Raw genomic sequence first — 14,741 nt, 5'->3', positions numbered from 1 at the left:
ACTTGTTTGTGAACAAATTCAGGGTACTGAGCTGCCGAAGAGCACTCAGTGACAGAATGTGTTGGACTGACATAGAGAGTACACACCGTATGTTAATAGGATGGTCCGACTAAAAGTTGGTCTAACTTATGCGCAAGCATATCAACCTTACTCTGAATAGCATCAGTAAAACCTACCTTTAGTAGCTCACTCTTCTTGGGACCACTTGGTACAACTCTCTCAGAATGAGATGCTGAAGACAAAGTCGTGTGGTGTAAGGAATTCTCAGCTAATGTCTGAAATAACCCCCATGCTTCGTCTTCGCTCTTCAACATAAACGTACCACCACAAGACGAATCTATCATCTGTCTATTCCTCTCGGACAGACCATCATAAAAGCTCTGAACTATCTGCCACCTAGGTACCTGATGATGTGGGCATTTCCTAAGCAGGTCCTTTATACGTTCCCATGTCTCATGAAATTGCTCACCATCCATATTTGAAAAGCTAGTGATGACTTGCCTAAATTGGTTCGTACGACCAATGGGAAAATATTTCCTAAGGAATTCCTACTGCAATTGAATCCATGTCTTGATTTGCCCTGGGTTCAAGGTCTTTAACCAATGCTTCTCCTTGTCCTTCAGAGAGAATGAAAAGAGTGTCAACTTCATAGCATCATCTCCGAAGTTATTGATTCAGACCATTGAACAAATCTTGAGAAACTCATCGAGATGCCTATATGGGTCCTCATGAGCAAGGCCATAGAATGATGGTAGCATTTGAATAATGCTAGCCTTGATCTTATATTGAGGTGCTCCTATCTCAGGTCTCCTAATTGCAGGCATCTGGGTGTATTGGTTAGGGATAAAGAAATCCCTTAAAGGATGGGTTTCATTCCGTTGCTCCATCTGCTCCGCCATTTGATCCAGACTTCTAGATTTTCTCAAGATACACACTGGTTCTAGGTCAAATGGGTGAAGTGGAGCTCCTAAAGTTCTCCGCCCCTGCATACACCGAGTCAACCTGGTGTATGGATCAACTAAATCTAACTATGCTACCCTATCTAAACTAAACTAACATGCAACAAAAATAAAATCACAAGAACACAAAGCAAATAACTAATCTAAACAATGTCAGAACAATTTAACTAATCTACAAAATTTAAATAACACAACCTACACTAATTCACAAATTAGTAAATATAGAAAATCACAAACTATGTTGTCTAAAACCCACCTGTCTATTCACTTCGATAAGCATGCAATTCATTGAATCCTAGAAAAGCAGTACGTGAATCCTATATATACTAACTAAGAGAAGACCTATATTCACTTACTAGTCCTACTAACTAAAAAATAAAATTAAAACAAGTGACTAAATATTAATAAATTGAAATATCATAAATAATTAAATATCAATCATCGTTCCCCGACAACAATGCCAAATTTTGGTTGTACTTTTGCAATGGTATTTTTAAAATATATTTTTCAATAAAACTTTTGAAAATTTGTGAACCAAAAATATAAAAACGACTTTTCACTTTTGTGGTGAATACGGGTCAAATCCTTAGGGAATAGGATGATATTATAATTATCTCTAAAAATTTTAATATATTAATATAACAATGTCTACACTGAATTAAAACAACTACAATTAAGTTACAAAATAAAAATTCATCAAAGCAAACCCTAAATTAAGTTGTGATCAAAGTGGCATTTATGTCATTTCACCAATTCAAGCTTTCTCTTGCTTAAAAAAATTAGCCTTTAACCTGTAGCTTGCTACTCAACCTAAAGCAAAATAAAATAAAAAGTCAGTAAATAAAACTACGATAATTAATTCAAAAATTACACTAAAACTAATTCTAAAAATACTCTGAAAACTAAATTGTAACTAAAATAAAAACAAGCTAAATTTTAAATGTGAATTAAACAAACTAATTTATATTAAATCTAACTAAACTAATTACTGTAATTATACTAACTATTAGGCAGGAAAATATGAAAAATTACAAAAAACTAAATAATTAGTGAATTGTCTATTTTGCCCTCAATATAGTGCATAAATCAATTTCTAAAAAGTTTTAAAAAACAGACAATTTAGAGAGGCAAACAAAGTCCAAAATTAATGAAATTTGTTTTGTTCCATTTCTGACATGAGCAAAAATCAGACCATTTTTGCAGAATCTAAAAAATAACCAGGAAGCTCTAGATATAAGCGTTTCAAAATCGAGAAAATTTTGGAAATTAGCCTATCCCAAAATTAAAAATCTGTTTTTGTAAAACGTATTAAAACCTGACCAAATCAACTCCAATTGAGTTGAAATTTGATCTGCAGATAGTCAACATATCAGTAAAGAGAATGGAAGTAATTTTTTAGAAAAACTTTGAAAAAATTCACATAAATGATGTGTGCAAATGACTGCAAAATTGGGTTTTAAAATTTAATTCAAAAATCAATTTAAAAATCCTTCAATTGATGCACTATTGACTTTATCCACATGCAATAACAGACTAATCAATCATACTAATCTACTAAACATAATAACAAAATTTAATTAAACTACAAAGAAAATTCAAATCTAAAATAAAACCTAAGTTACCTTACGAAGCAACAAACTAATTCTAAAACAACTAGTAAATAAAATATCTAAACTAACTAATAAGTAAACTAATACTATTGTTAATACACAAATATGTCATCCGTCTCCTATATGGGATCTATTCCAGATTACTAGAAAAAATTATGTCTATGAAATGGACAAATAAGCATAGAAGACCTACCTAATTCATCGCACTTAAATTAATAAACCTACTTTTTAGTATATGTTGAGAAACTATGTTTTGATGATACATAATATGATATACTGTCATACATGATAATTATATGATATGCTTCAATATGATATGATAAATATGATATGCCTTTATGAATATTTTATATTATGACTGAATATGATTTGTCATGCATTTAACGAGTATTTGATGCAAGGTTATTTCACCTAAGAGGAATGGAGACAACCTGATCAATTACAACTATTTGGTGCAATCATACTCTCTGAAGAAAAAGCTTGCTGGGCCATACATTCACAAAGATCATCCAAGGAGATCGGCTACTTCAAGATGAAAATTGTTTTTCTTCTTTAGAGTCATATGTAACAGAACCTTTAGAAGCATGCATATTGCATATTTCATATTTCATATGCTTTAAATATCATACAAGCCATCTATTTACAAAAAGCTAAGCTTTTCAGAAAAGGATACGATATTTCAAAAACACCATTTTTGAAAACAAATCATTGTACTTTCTTACAAGCATTTATGAAAAAGACAACTTGAAATGATATAAAAGATAATGATTTCAAATATGAAAGAAAAAGACAAAATGAATTTACTCACAATACACAATCGTTTATCTTGAATTGAGAAATATTGTTTTATATACAAAAACTATTTATTGTTTAACAAGACAATTAAGTTTGGAAAAGATCTTTCATTTATTTAATATACACTCAAGAATGTCGACTCATTTAAAGCCATCATTCTTTCTGTAAACATTAAATGCCATCTCAAAAAGCATTTAAAAAATGACCATTTATTTAATAATAAAGTTCACACTCAAGAATGTCGACTTATTTAAAGCCATCATTCTTTCTGTAAACAATAAATGTCATCTCAAAAAGCATTTGAAAAATGACCATTTATAAATAAAGTACTTAACAAAGCATTTATTGTACTTACATGCATTCAACTAAAGAAGTGGCGATTTGTAAGAAAAATATTAATATACTACAAATCATTAAATTGAGTAAAGACAAAATTATATGATAGATTACACTTCAACGTTCAATGTACTACAAATCATTTATTATGAGAAAAGACCCATCACAAATTATATCTTATTTAAAATACAACAACGAATAGTGTACCCCAAATACTATACTTATGGAAAGAAGACTTTTTGAAAAAAGCAATATAGTACACATATCATTTCACACAAAGTTGTTTTTGAAATGACCTGACACCTCATATCTCAAAAGGACAATCATTTCAAAAAGGCAACGACTATTTTCTTAAAACTATATATATACAAACAAAATAGTATTTCTAGTTACACACATGTGAGCTTACAAAGAGAAAAACTCATATTCAATATTCGAAAAAGAGAGCGTAAAAAAAGAAAGTGAAAAAGAAAGAGAAAAAGTCAAGAAAAGCTCTTTGACAAAAGAATCAACTGTGTGTGAAAAGAAAAGAACATTTTAAGAATCTTCATTCGTGCATTCATATCATTCTGAAGGTTCCATAGGAAAGTATTGTAACTTTCTGTTTTCTGTTGTATCCCTTCTCTGTTGAGAGAAGTAGACCTCTGTGAAAGAGGGTGTTTCCCTTCTCTGTTGAGAGAAGTAGACCTCTGTGAAAAAGGGTGTTTCCCTTCTCTATTGAGAGAAGTAGACCTCTGGGAAAGAGGGTGTTTCCCTTCTCTGTTGAGAGAAGTAGACCTCTGTGAAAGATGGTGTTTTCCTTCTCTCTTGAGAGAAGTAGACCTCTGTGAAAGCGGGTATTTCTCTTCTCTGTTGAGAGAAGTAGACCTCTGAAAAAGAGGGTGTTTCCCTTCTCTGTTGAGAGAAATAGACCTCTGAGGAAGAAGGTGTTGTACTATTTATCCGGTAACACAGATTTTATAGTGAAAGGCTCAAGTGTTTTACTTGGGGGCTGGATGTAGGTCAGTAACTCGACCGAACCTGTATAAATCCTATGTTTTCTGTGTTGTGCCTTATTGCCTTTAATTTTTATTTTATGGATCTATATCATATTTCACTATTCACCCCCTCTCTAGTGGAATTTCATTTGGTATAAGAGCAGGTTTTGCTGGTTTCGACCTAACAAGTCCTTCAGCACTAATGGCATCTACTTCTTATGCTTGTGACATTGAAGGATAACACGCATCTCACCCTCCTTTCTTCAACGGCTCCAACTATGGATATTGGAAATGCAAGATGGCCATATTTCTCAAATCTATAGACTTTGCTGTATGGAAAATTGTTGAATGTCCATACACATCTTCATCTTCAGACTATAGCTTATGGTCTGATGAAGAAAAGAAGATGGCAAATCTAAATGCAAAGGCCATGAATGCCTTATACTGTGCCATTGATCAAAATGAATTCAATAGAATATCAGTTTGTGAAACTGCATATGATATTTGGCACTCTCTGGAGGTTATCCATGAAGGAACCAACAAAGTAAAAGAAGCTAAGATCTCATCTCTGGTTCGAAAATATGAGCTATTCAAAATGAATAAAGATGAACAAATCACAAAGAAGTTTACAAGATTCACCAACGATCTTAAATCTCTGAGAGAAACCTATTCCCAGACCGATAAAGTGAAGAAGATCTTGAGATCTCTCACAACTGATTGGGAGAAAAATGCAACAGCTATTGAAGAAGCTCAAGATTTATCCAAGCTTACTCTAGATGACTTAATAGGCAATCTTATGGCCTATGAAGTTCATATGAAAGAAAAAAGGGAAGAAGAACAACCTACGAAGAAAAATCTAGCCTTCCCAGCGATTTCTGAGAATGAGGACTCATAAAAGGAATCTGAAATTGCGCTGCTTACTCAAAAATTTTAGCGCTTCATGAGAAAGAACATGCTATCAAATAAGCACAAGGAAAAGAAAGATTCTAAGGAAGATACCATGTGCTATCAATGTAATAAGCCAGGTCACATGAGACGTGAATGTCCTCTTCTAAAAAGAAAATCCAAAAGTGAGGAACTAAAGAAAAGGTTCTTCAAGAAGAAGACTCTACATGCTCAATGGGATGATTCAAAACCATCCACCAGTGAAGAGTCAAGTGATGATGAAGCTGAAACTGCAAATATGTGCTTCATGGCAGAAGAAAGCTCTATAAGTGAATCTTCTGATTTTTCTTTTGATGAACTTCTAAATGATTTTCAAGAACTCTTTGAAGAATCTAAGAAAACGATTCTCAAAAACAAAATTTTAAAATCCGAAAATTTAGTGCTTTTCCTGAAAAATGAAAAACTCAGTGTTGAAAATTCTGAGTTGAAAAAGAAAAAATTTATTCTTACTTTTGAAATTAGTACTACTAGTTCCAAGACAAAAAATCTTCAAGTAGAAATTTCAGAACTAAAAAGCAAAACTGAAAACCTTATGAAAACGGTTTTCAAGTTTACCAAAGGAAAAGAGAACCTGGAAAAACTCCTATCCTCTCAAAAATTCTCTTTTTACAAGAATGATATTGGTTACTCTCATTTAAATAAACCCTCTTGTATGAATCAAAGGACTACATTTGTCAAAGGTTCTAATGAGCCTAAACAAGAGTATTATAATTTCAATTTTAATACCATGTACTCCTCTAAATCTGTAGACAAACCCAAATCAATATGGATATGGGTTCCAAAGTCTAACAAAAAGGGATCCGATCGGGTACCAAAAAGAAGTTTTACTTGATCTTTTGCAGGCTCTAAAGAAGAAGAACAGATGGATACTAGACAGTGGTTGTTCAAAACATATGACATGACATCCATATCTTTTTGTTGTTCTTTATCATAAAGAAGGAGAAACCATCGCCTTTGGAGATAACAACAAAGGTTTGATAATTGGTATTGGCAATATCGATAAACCTCTTATCAAAGATGTTCTCCTTGTTAAAGGTTTAAAACATAACCTCTTGAGTATAAGTCAAATGTGTGACACAGGTTATAATGTTAGCTTTAAACATGATGCATGCCTCATAGCAGACACCAACGAAAATATTATTTTAAAAAGTATTAGAAAAAATAACATATATGAATTATACCTAGAGAATATTACTGAACATTGTCTTATAGCTAATAATGACTCTCAAAATTTATGGCATATGAGAATGGGACATGTTAACTCTAAATATATGTCTAAATTAGCTAAGAACAACTTGGTACGTGGGTTACCTAAAATTTCATTTAAAAAAAACTATTTTTGTGATGATTGTCAATTAGGAAAATTGTCAAAATCATCTTTCAAATAAAAAAATATTGTGTCAAGTAAAAGACCTTTAGCGCTTCTCCACCTGAATCTTTTTGGTCCTTCTAGGGTAGATAGTCTTAATCATAATAAATATGCTTTTGTCATTGTAGATGATTACTCAAGATTTACTTGGGTAATATTTTTGAAAAATAAAAGTGACACGTTTTGTGAATTTGAAATTTTATGTAAAAAATTACAAAATGAAAAATCTTCTACAATTATCAAAATTCGTAGTGATCATGGAGGAGAATTTGAAAATGAACTTTTTGTAAATTTTTGTAACTTGCATGGTATCTCTCATAACTTTGCCTTTCCTAGAGCTGCACCTCAAAATGGTGTAGTAGAAAGAAAGAATAGAACCCTTCAAGAATCTGCTAGAACTATGCTCCAACATAATCATCTTGCTAAATATTTTTGGGTAGAAGTTGTTAACACTGCATGCTATATCTCAAATAGAGTTCTTATCAGGCACTTATTGAATAAAACTCCCTATGAACTATTCTATGACAGAACTCTAAGAATAGACTACTTCAAAGTCTTTGGGTGTAAATGCTTTATCCTTAACACAAAAGATAGCCTTGATAAATTTGATGCTAAATCTATTGAAGGCATATTCTTAGGATATTCAAGTCATAGTAAAGCATACAGAGTTTTTAATAAGAGTACAAATACTATTGAAGAATCTATGCATGTCAGTTTCTGTGAATCTATTGATCAATCTGTTCATAAACAAACTAACGATGATGTCTTAAAAGTACAGATTCTTTCTTAGATAACACAACTAAACCTAATGAAGATGATCTTCAAAGAACATTTGCTGAAATCAGAGATCATCCTTAAAAGCAGATTTTGGGAGACCTGACAAAGGGGGGTTAAACTAGAGCTCAGCTGGAACGTATTACAAACATGACATTCATTTCTCAACTTGAACCAAAGAAGATTGATGAAGCCATCATTGACGAGTTCTGGATGCTAGCCATGACTGAAGAACTAAATCAGTTTCAAAGAAATGATATGTGGGATCTTGTACCAAGACCAAAAGATCATCAAATCATTGGGACAAGATGGATCTTCAGAAACAAGCTGGATGAAGCAGGTAATGTTATAAGAAACAAGGCAAGGCTAGTGGCTCAAGGATACAATCAGGGGGAAGGTATTGATTTTGATGAAACATTTGCTCCTGTTGCTAGACTTGAATCTATAAGAATATTTTTGGCATATGCAAGCTATATGGATTTCAAACTATACCAAATGGATGTTAAAAGTGTTTTTTTAAATGGTTTTATAAACGAAGAAGTTTATGTAAAACAACCTCCAGGTTTTGAAAATGAACAATTTCCTGATCATGTTTTGAAACTAAAATGTGCTTTATATGGTTTAAAACAAGCACCTCGTGCTTGGTATGATAGACTTAAAACTTTTTTATTAAAAACCAGATTTTCTGTAGGCAAAGCATATTCAACTTTATTTGTAAAAATAGTGAATGATCATACCTTAATCGTTCAAATATATGTGGACGATATCATCTTTGGATCTACTAACAACAGTCTTTGTGAAGATTTTTCTAAGTCCATGCAGAAAGAATTCGAAATGAGTATGATGGGAGAACTCACCTACTTTCTTGGACTGCATATTAAGCAAACCAAGGATGGAGTCTTCATTAATCAGTCTAAATATGCTCATAAACTTCTGAAGAGGTTCAACATGAACTCAACTGCTTCAAAGAATACCCCTATGAGCACAACTATTGTATTGGACAGAGATGAAGATGGTAAGACTGTGGATACAAAGTTATTCAGAGGTATGATAGGATCACTACTTTATTTAACTGCTAGTCGTCCAAATATCATGTTCAGTGTTTGCTTGTGTGCTAGATATCAATCAAATCCAAATGAATCACATCTTAAAGCTGTAAAAAGAATAATGAGATATCTAAAAGGAACAATTGATTTTGGGTTATTTTATTCAAAATCATCTACATTTGATTTAATCTCATACAGTGATGCTGACTTCGTTGAAAGTAAATCTGACAGAAAAAGCACAAGTGGAACATGTCATATGCTAGTGCACACACTAGTTTCATGGTTCAGTAAGAAACAAAATTGCGTATCATTGTCAACTACTGAAGCTGAATACATAGCTGCAAGCCTAGCATGTACACAAGTCATCTGGATGAAACATACATTAAAAGATTTTGGTTTAAAATTTGAAAATACAATTATTTTGTGTGATAATACAAGTGCTATAAACTTATCTAAAAATCCTATTTTACACTCACGAACTAAGCGCATTCAAATTCAACACCACTTTTTAAGAGAACAAATCTTAAACAACATAATCAAACTAGAATTTATACCCACTAATAAACAATTAGCAGATATTTTCACTAAACCTTTAAAAAATGAAGACTTTGTAAAAATTAAAAGAGAATTAGGAATCTGTAAATTAAGTGATTTATAAATTTAATTCATATGACTAATTGGGATATAGTAAAATCATTCTACACGAGTTCACCTTTTCAAATAGTAAACTATAATTTTACTACAAACTTTCCTTTACGAAATTTATCTTAAATAAAGCTTAACAAGTAAGGATGTCAAAAATGTTATGACAATGAAGCCGTACATGATACTTCAAGTACAAGGTTTTGATGATGAGCAAGTGAAATCAACTGCATTTTAGCTAAGGCAATGAAGAAATTGAAGAATTCGATAAAGAATCTTTGAAGACTAGTGTACAAATGTTAAATTCATTTAAAGTCTTAGATTCTTGTAAGAGCCTTATTTGGAGTGCATATTTAGGTTGCATTTTACCTAAAAAGTCTTTAGAAAATCTTTTCTAAAAGAATTCTTCATGAAAATCTTTTTAGAAAACACTTTTCTTAAATTTTCGTGTTTATTAGTCGACCAATAGACTCACCAGTTGACTAATCCTTTCGCATCATATTTTCTAAAAAATCATTTTTGTCAAATTAGTCGACCGAAGGTATTATCAGTCAACTAGACAGAATGTCTGTTTTCTGGAAAATTCAGCAGCAGTCGACTAATGACTTTATCAGTCGACTAGACAGAACATGTGTTTTCTAGAAATTTAGCAGCAGTCGACTAATGTTTTTATCAGTCGACCGGACAGAATATATGTTTTCAGAAGATTTTAGCAGCAGTCGACTGAAAGGTTTTTCAGTCTACTGATGATATTATCAGTCGACTAACTTTATCTCTAGTCGACTAAGTTTCAAAAGTTCAGATTTTCAAACGGCTTGATAAACAGATCAGTCGACCGACGATAACTGTCAGTCTACTAATAACTAACTATTAGTCGACTAACTACTGTTCCAGTCGACTAATTTTGCCGTTTTTCCTGAAACTTCAAAAAGGCATGTCTTTTCATTTTTCAAATATTTTGATCGTTCAAAATGGACTGTTTTGACACCCTTTCATACCCTCAATGTATGAAAACTTTCAACTATAAATATGAATGCATTTTACACTCAAAAGCACTTCAATTCAATCAATTTGAATCAATTACTTTTTGCTTTTCACTCATATTCATTTTCTCACTCACATGATATTTTTCACTTCAGCTTTTCACTCAAATTCCTTTGAGAGATAATGAATTCGTGAGTAGAGTATTTCAACAAACCTCAAAAGCCAATTGCATCTCATTTGCATTCAAAAGAAGAGCTCATAGGTTGTATTGTAAGTTGTTACTTATTTTCTGTAAAAGGAAGGACTCCTTAGTTTAAAGGAGTTGTTTGCTTTCAGTAGGTGTGTTACTGAAAGTGGGACCCGATTTGGTTTGTATGATCTTGTAGTTACACAAGGTTGATAGTGAAAATCTCAAGCGGGTTTTGCTTGGGGACTGGATGTAGGTCGGGAAAGACCGAACCAGGATAAATTTTGTGTTCTTTGTGTGTTTGCTTTTCAAACTGCAAAATCCTTAAATATTCGCTGACAATTTTTAAAAGTACTATTCACCCCCCCCCCCTCTAGTGTTCGTTGCCTCGATCCTACTGCACTTTCAAAAAACACTTTATGTCAAATCATCCTTTGTCTTCCCTCACTCATTTACGAATTGCATTTTAGACTATCATCATAATTTATACTCGAGTGTTTACACTTTTATTATATTCTTTTCATCTTTTTTATTCATTCCTTTTACCACATTTTTCAAAGTCAAAAAGAGTAATTCTCATATTCACGTACTTTCATAAAAATCACAAGCCTTTTACTACAAGACAAATACTCTATGTCACTCTTTTCTTTCAATATGTCATATCTTTCAAAGTACACATCACATTATGACCTATCTCCTTTCATGCCTATCCATAAAAATCACTTTTACATAAGCAATCATAACTCTTCTCTCATAAGTCTCTCTTGTCTCTTTCTCAATGCACCCCTTACGAATATTGAATCTATCCTCTTTAAGTAATTTTTTTTTTAACTTGTTGTTTGTCTTATTAGGCCATTATTCATCTTCTATCCCATATGACATTACTTTATAACACTCTTACACACATCTCTTTTCACGATATCCTTTCCTTTTCTCATTCCAAGACATTTCACTCAACTTTATGTCTAATCACCTCTTTTACACATCTCTATAAGAATCTATACAAAACTCATTTTCGACAATCATGTCCTTCTCTCTTTCACAAAGTTTGAATTCACCTTTTGTCATCTCAAAACCGTGGATTTGGCCCTATGACATGATTTTAAAATTTCACTTTTTATTCTCCAAACAATGGACTCTCCCATGTCGAGTTTCTTTTGTCTTTAAAACTATGTCTTTCAACAATATGTATGTTATACCTATATAAGCTATAAACATTAATTCAAGACAATCATGACATTTTTTTATGTCTTTCATCTCATGTCACTCATTAATTATTTTTGTCCTCTTCTCTATTCATATCGTATTTGAAAATCCATGACTACTCTCTCAACTTGTTCTTTGCTTCTTTATGACATTATTGAACTTCTCTTCATATGCCCAACTTAAAATTTATGTTTATGTCTTTTCATTATTATGACATGATGTCATAGCTTGACTTTATTTCTATTCATCTCTTCTCTTGTCCATCCGTTTTCAATCACACATAATAATTCAAAAGCGCACTCCATACTCAAACCATGACTACTCTCACGATACGATGGACTCTCCTATATCAAGGTTTCCTTATACAGAAAAATAATTTTTGAAACTATGTTCTTTTTGTCATCTATCATAATATAATATACTCTCATCCACACACTCTTCCAAAGAGTGATTTGATCTATCATTCACAAGTGCCTTAAGTTACAAATAGATATTCACGAGTACTCAACTCAACTAAAATCCAAACTTCATTCACTTCAATTGTCATTCACTTGTTATTATAATAAATTTCATCCTTCTATTTAATAAAATGATTCACTCTTCACGAATTCATTCAAAAACTTCTATCAACCTACATTCTCTCCAAGTTCTTATTCTCTTAAGTTACTTGCAATGGACTCCTCCTCAAAATCTTTCTCGGATGATGTCAACATGATTGAGTCTGCAGAATTGAGATATCCTGATCTCATTCACCACTTCCACAACATTAGCTCTCTTCCAATCCAAACAAGTAAGCTAGTCCACTTTGAAGCATTCACCTCCTTTGACCTTGAAACCACCCTTCAAGACTTTGTTCAAATCTTAGGATCGTCCAACTCTATGTCTTATTATCCTCATCTCATCAAAATTTTCTATACCAACCTTTCTGTCAACCATGACCAAACGACTATCACCACCATGGTCCATGGTAAAATAATTTTCTTTGACATTCATTCATTAGGTTGCATTCTTAACATTTCTTCCTATGGAATCGAACTACCAAACATAGTACCTATAGATCGTACTGTGTTTAAAAAGGTACTCCACTCCACTCGATCCACCCACTTCCCGTGGCATCTGAGCAATCTGAAACCTCATGCTCTGTTGTTGTCACAAATCCTCTCCCAAAATGTCTTCCCCAAACAACCGTACAAGGGATTCGTGTCGAACGAAATCTCTCTCCTACTCTATGCGATCTTCTGTTCCTTCCCAATAAACTGGTTGAGCATCATCTTTAATAACATGATTAATTTTTGTACCTTTCATTCTCTCCCATTTGAATATTTTATCACTCATATTCTTAAGTACTTCGATGCACCACTTCAAAATGATGTCGTCTCGTATTCTATTCATGCATTCGATGACACCTACTTCCCCGAAGAAGGGCCACCTCCACAACAATCTGACGACGAAGGCTCTGGTGAGGCAGATCCGGCTCCGCAATCTGAACTAGACATATTCTCAGCTCTTGTCGATGTCCAGAACACTCAGGATCTCCTAATGAAGAACCAAGCTTCTCTGCACCAAGCCTTTCAATCATTGAAGATCGGCCAAGATGCTCTACTTCGGAAGTTCCCTCACTCATCTGATTCTGAATGAACTATTTTTTGGTCTGTAATAATACTTTCCTACTCTGATCCCTTCTTTTTGTCTATGACAAAAGGGGAGAAAAACCTGTCTCTCCTATGTTGGAGAAATCTCCTATGTTGGAGAAATTCGTTTTCTTAAACTCGTTCTCTAAACTCAACTTTTACTTATTTTTTTTATGATATCATATTCAAATTATTATTATGCATATGGCTTATTGAAAGGGGGAGCATATATTGTCATCATCAAAAAGGAGGAGAATGTTGAGAAACTATGTTTTAATGATACATAATATGATGTGCTGTCATACATGATAATTATATGATATGCTTCAATATGATATGATAAATATGACATGCCTTCATGAATATGTTATATTATGACTGAATATGATTTGTCGTGCATTTAACGAGTATTTGATGCAAGGTTATTTTACCTAAGAGGAATGGAGACAACCTGATCAAGTACAACTATTTGGTGCAATCATACTCTCTGAAGAAAAAGCTTGATGGGCCATACAATCACAAAGATCATCCAAGGAGATCGGCTACTTCAAGATGAAGATTGTTTTTCTTCTTTAGAGTCATATGTAACAGAACCTTCAGAAGCATGCATATTTCATATTTCATATTTCATATTTCATATTTCATATTTCATATTTCATATTTCATATTTCATATTTCATATTTCATATTTCATATTTCATATGCTTTAAATATCATACAAGTCATCTATTTACAAAAAGCTAAGCTTTTCATAAAAGGATACAATATTTCAAAAACACCATTTTTGAAAACAAATCATTGTACTTTCTTACAAGAATTTATGAAAAAGACAACTTAAAATGATATAAAAGCTAATGATTTCAAATATGAAAGAAAAAGACAAAATGAATTTACTCATAATACACAATCGTTTATCTTGAATTGACAAATATTGTTTTATATACAAAAACTATTTATTGTTTAACAAGACAATTAAGTTTGGAAAAAATCTTTCATATATTTATTATACACTCAAGAATGTCGACTAATTTAAAGCCATCATTCTTTCTATAAACATTAAATGCCATCTCAAAAAGCATTTAAGAAATGACCATTTATTTAATAATAAAATTCAGACTCAAGAATGTCGACTTATTTAAAGCCATCATTCTTTCTGTAAACAATAAATGTCATCTCAAAAAGCATTTGAAAAATGACCATTTATAAACAAACTACTTAACAAAGCATTTATTGTACTTACATGCATTCAACTAAAGAAGTGACGATTTGTAAGAAAAATA

At 32.2% G+C, this 14,741-nt stretch overlaps 1 non-coding gene across 1 annotated transcript; it reads left to right on the top strand.

The window, feature by feature from the left end:
• Positions 1-402: 402 nt before the first annotated feature.
• Positions 403-508, top strand: LOC149828738 (small nucleolar RNA R71). Its single transcript, XR_016434490.1, has one exon. It is a non-coding gene; the product is annotated as a small nucleolar RNA R71 (small nucleolar RNA).
• Positions 509-14,741: the final 14,233 nt, after the last annotated feature.

The sequence above is a fragment of the Nuphar pumila genome, chromosome 9 (genome assembly GCF_984573655.1).
Source record: "Nuphar pumila chromosome 9, dmNupPumi1.hap1.1, whole genome shotgun sequence".
NCBI classification, from domain to species: Eukaryota; Viridiplantae; Streptophyta; class Magnoliopsida; order Nymphaeales; family Nymphaeaceae; genus Nuphar; species Nuphar pumila.
This window is presented reverse-complemented; position numbering and strand designations above follow the sequence as displayed.